Source organism: Uranotaenia lowii, chromosome 2 (assembly GCF_029784155.1).
Source record: "Uranotaenia lowii strain MFRU-FL chromosome 2, ASM2978415v1, whole genome shotgun sequence".
NCBI lineage: Eukaryota > Metazoa > Arthropoda > Insecta > Diptera > Culicidae > Uranotaenia > Uranotaenia lowii.
Window position 1 is genome coordinate 127,955,239 of NC_073692.1, and position 5,145 is coordinate 127,960,383.

General features: G+C 35.1%; 1 long non-coding RNA gene across 1 annotated transcript; it reads right to left on the minus strand.

The window, feature by feature from the left end:
• Positions 1–4,026: 4,026 nt before the first annotated feature.
• On the minus strand, positions 4,027–4,534 carry LOC129743731 (uncharacterized). The gene is made up of 3 exons (XR_008736668.1): positions 4,443–4,534; positions 4,304–4,383; positions 4,027–4,236 (listed from the first exon to the last, which is right to left on the minus strand). It is a non-coding gene; the product is annotated as an uncharacterized LOC129743731 (long non-coding RNA).
• Between the last annotated feature and the right edge of the window lie 611 nt (positions 4,535–5,145).

Genomic DNA, 5,145 nt, shown 5'->3' on the forward strand with positions numbered 1-5,145 from the left:
CTAGCCTCGAAATTTTCGTTCGGATGAGCTGTTATTGGTCTTCAGAACTCATCGATACACACATTTCTTTTCTGGAGCTACAGATTTCTGGAGTCATGACGAATAAGTGAAATTTCGTGAGTCACGTTACTCGAGTCGCAGAATAAGCCCCACCATCCGACCTATTGTAAAAATTTCAAATTTACACGTTTTTAAGATATTTACTATGCAAGAGAAAAAAATGCACAGTTTCCCTCAAAATCCATCATTTTCAAATTGATAGCTGACAATACTGCTAATTAATCGAAGAATTACTGTGAATGAGTGGTGAGTGGCAACTATGGTTGAGGGTCATCAGGGAAGTCAAGTCTCATACCAGCATTATTTATTTTTAATAAGCGAAAAACTAAGTGTAGAGCGCTAAAATGTCCAACAATTTTTTCTCCTATAAGCTGAGAGCGTTGCCTAGTTATGATGAGTCATTTATAGAGTGAGTGCTCCTTTTTTTAACCTATTTTCGTCCTAAAATGCCGGAAATCGGAAATAACTCATTTCGTTTGCGCAGATTCAAGACACTCCAATGCAAATAATGAACTCTTATTCTTTCATTATCCTATCGTACCGCTATTTGCCTTGAAAAGTTATTCTAATAATCTTTTTAACGTTTTTAAAACAGTGCTTTCTCTTCAGTGATGAAACAGACCGCTCAATTAGTAGAAATCATTTCTAGAAATCAGAGAGATGAAGCCTAAATTTAAAGTAAAACTACCATAGCTGTGTTGAATACGAACTTTTCTATCTATTTTTTCTCAAATAATAAAAAATCATTGGAAAACCCAGAAAATAGGTATAGGGTCCAAAAATAGGACACTTTCGATCATGATGTTCCTTTTTTAGACCTGACGTAATTTTTCTCAATACTAATTGATCAATCCAGGTGCAAATTTTCATAAGGGCATAAATAGAAACCTATATTGGGGATTTCCAACATTTTTTGTCAGCTTTAAGTAAATAAGCTACAAGTAAACACAAAAAACCTTCTAACTTTTATGCTGCTGAGAAATGTGCTAATGAGGAAAAAATCAAAACAGAAATTTAGGATTTTATTCGAACCATTAAAATATAAGCTCATGGTATTATTCTTATTTAGAATAAAATATTTATTTCGATTTTTGATGTTTTTTTTGAAAAATCTTTTACTGGCATTTTGATCTAGAACCTATAAAGGGTTCAAGTCCAGTACCATTACAGGAACACTATTTTGAAAGTAGGAAATTTTTATTGTCCATGGCTTTGTGAATCTATCAAAAACGGCTAAACCAAGAATAAAAATTCCCCTTGAAACTTGCAGATGAAACCATTAACTACGAATGGGTTTCCTAAAAACCACATAATACCCGTCCATGAATGAAAAAAAACATGGGTTTATTTATACCACCGCTTAAAGGGTCCAAAGTAGGGCAACTAACCCTACTTTACTTTGAACAACGAATTTTTGTTGGTTCCAGAGCTCGTAACTGTATAGCCAGTACCGAGGTAATGAGACAGGCGATTTCTGATGGACGACAAAAATTTAAGAAAAACCCTACTTCAATCAAATTCCAGAAAATTAGTATCAGCCCTGCATCAAATTTAGGTTCAACTAGCTAGAGTAGTAAATTTTCAAACCATGTTATGAATAGTAGTGGCTCCAGAGAGTAGTAAAATATCTGAAAAAAGTTATCTCTTACATGTATAATTTTAATTTTTTTGTATGTAATCTATATTATGGTGCTTATACTTATCAGTGCTTATAGAGTTGTTCTTAGCGAATGAGTTTAAATTACTTTTAAATTTAGTTCTGCATAAGCTATTTCAAATATGACGAAAAAGTTTTTAAAAAAATATCAAAAGAATTTTTTTTTCAAATACCTTTATAAATAAAGGTGTGTAAAATTAACATTATAGAAAATTGAAACATGAGAAAAATAAAACTTTTTATAAATTGAAAGACATCCGACATTGAAAAATTCAAAGCCCCAGGTTCAAGGACCTGTAACAATACATATCTTACGTAAAATTTTAACGGAAAATAAAACCAGCCGTCGGATTTTCCCGGAGCCATTTCAGCGAGGTGTTATTGAACCTCGATTACCCAGAAATATGAAAATTCTCTTAGATATCTTAACTACATGAGATTTTATGTCATTGTAATTTCATAAAGCGAGCTGAAATGTTTTTAAATTCTCATCATCATTTGAAATGGACCATTTACAGATGAAAAGATCTTGGAAACGATGAAGCTTTAGAACACATACAACAACGCTAAAAATTTGAAATCGATCGAGTATGCCAATGATACTCACTTTTTTTAAGAATTCTACGTTTCAAAAAATTAATTGATCAAAATAGTTATTTTATGGAAAGGGCTTATTTAAAAGACTTGTAACTCATGTAGCACTTCATAAATCTTCATATGAAACTTCCATATTAGAATGTTTCTCTATGGGTTTGTGATATAGCTCAGTTGGCAAATCTGTTGTCTCCTGAGCCGATGTCCGTGAGTTCGAGCCCAAGAGTAAACATCCGAACACAGTTGTACCGGATAAGTTTATAACGTTGATAAAGTCGCGAATGCCATAAAGATAGTAAAACGACTATAATCGAAACAAAAAAAATGAACGTTTCTCAGGGACTCGTTAGGACTGTTTGTACTGGGTAATATAGGGCAAATAATACATCCTTCTAATGTTTCCGGTCAAATCTGACGGTAAATTTGAACTCTTTAGAAAATATCACATAAAATAGGTGTTATTTCAAGTCATTAAACTAGCGCCTTCGATTTTTTTTTGGGGTCTAGGATCAAATTTTGCTATTGTGCGATGTAAAGCAGAAGCATTGAAATATCTGATTTATTACCGTTTAGACATCATTTTATTAGCCCTAAATAAAATTGATAAACAAAGTACAAGAAACTTATTCCGTATTTTAATCTTTAACCACGTCCATCAAATTTGTAACTCTGATTAATTTTTTACCAAAATAATGCACGTTTATTTTTTCTATTTCAAAGAATTTAACAGCAAGCTGTCATTCTTCCCAACGAAATAATGCGCGAAGAATTTCGGAAACCTACCGTTTTTTTTTCACAGTTTTTCATGAGTAAAACAAAATAAAATTTAAAAGTTTTTTTAATTTAACTTATATTTTCTCTGATGTTTAAAACCGAAACCATTTTTTAAAGAAAATATTTAAAGCGTTTTCAACTTCTTTGAGATTTTATTATAGTGTTAATAGCGGCATACGGGTTTTAAAATATGAAGCTTTTATAGTTTCTTCTTTATTGATGCTTTAACCCTCCAAAGCTGTCCGTAAAATATCCGCTTTAACCTGTAGATAGTTGGCGATCCCCTGGCCGCAAATGTTTTTTTTTTTTTTGTTTCGATTATAGTCGTTTTACCATCTTTATGGCATTCGCGACTTTATCAACGTTGCAGTTGGCGGATCGTTATTGAAAAACTTATCCGGTACAACTGTGTTCGATGTTCACTCTTGGGCTCGAACTCGCGGACATCGCTCGCGGACATCGGCTCAGGAGACAACAGACTTGCCAACTGAGCTATATCTCAAGCCCCCTGGCCGCAAATGTTGACCAATTTTGTTGGTTTAAGATTTATTGTGTTCTCAATATTTCAAAATAAAGTCAATATGTTTTACCAGGTTATTAGAAATTGGTTTCTAGTAAAAAAGTCTAGAATTTTTTTTCTTCAAAATTTAGAACTTTTGACAGCCTTGTTGTAATTATGTGTTCTATTGATTTTTGGAATTATCGAAACAAAACTTTCCAACGATGTATATATATGTTGAGGTCCAATGTAAGTTTTGACTTCTATCTCGAAACTTCCAGAAGAAAAAAAAATACTTAAAAAACGATACTCAACTCTTGCTATGCTTCGCTGGATTCGCCGACCGTGGCCTAGAGGATAGCGTTCAAGTCTTCTAAGCCAGAGGTCATGAGATCAAGTCTTTGTTGCCGAAACAAGAAAGAAAACGACGAAGCTTCCGGTAATTTCAACGGTGTATTACAGAACGTTAAATTATCCCTGTAGTAAAGACAATTCATGCATTTAGGGATTTGATTACTTATAATATATGTGTGCATTGTGTTTCATTGAATATAATCTTAAATTTCAACTTACGTTTAATGCCTTTTTAGTAATTATTTGTGTTCAGTCCGAAATTCGGGTGCCGTACGGTATTGCTAGCACTTACTGTTACCTATATGGTGAATGTATGTGGACAATGTTATGCTCGATGAATAATTATGTTTATATCTAGGATTTACCTGTTTCAAGTATTATTAGGCACTAACTGTGAAACTGCTCAATTTAGCAGACGAATTAGGTTTACGCCACGAATCAATACCTGTGATATAGACCTAAGTAACATAATTCATTCTTGCACTTTTAACACATCAAGTTTACCTGCGCGAAGCTATAAATTGATTTGAAGTGTTCCTTGCAAACGAGTGTAGTGTAATCCAGTGTTAGTTGTTTAAATTGTATGATTAAACGCCTAGTCACCAAACTCTGTTATTACTGGTCATGCACTTTACCACCTTGACGTTTCTCGCCTGTCAGTGACGGCGAATGATGTGGGGGTTCGATGCGTGACTGCGGTGCGTCCGTAGGTGACGTGACACTCCCCCCCGGTAAGCCTGATCCCGTTCCTGGCTTACACTCTGTTGCACCGATGTCAAGAACCGCCAATTTCACAGCAGGTCGTTCGTACACGTTTGACAAAGTCCGCACAGTTGCACTACGAACTTGGCCGGCATGCTCGTTGACCTTAACCACTCGCCCCTTCGGCCACAGGTTACGGGGCAAATTGGAATCAACGATGACCGACTGCAATAGGTTTCACCGGATGATGCCATTTAGGACGACGACGAATTGTTGGCAGGTACTCTTTTAACCACCTTTTCCAGAAAAGATTGGCGTAAACTTGTGATGTTTCCATGTGTTTCTAAGTGTAGCGAGGCTGTCATGGTACGACACCAATGGTTTCAAACCGTGTGAGGATCCAAGCAGGAAATGGTTGGGCGTCAAAGCTTCACTTGAAGCGTTCTCAATAGGGATGTAGGTGAGGGGACGCGAGTTTATGATGAATTCGATCTCAAGTAGGCTG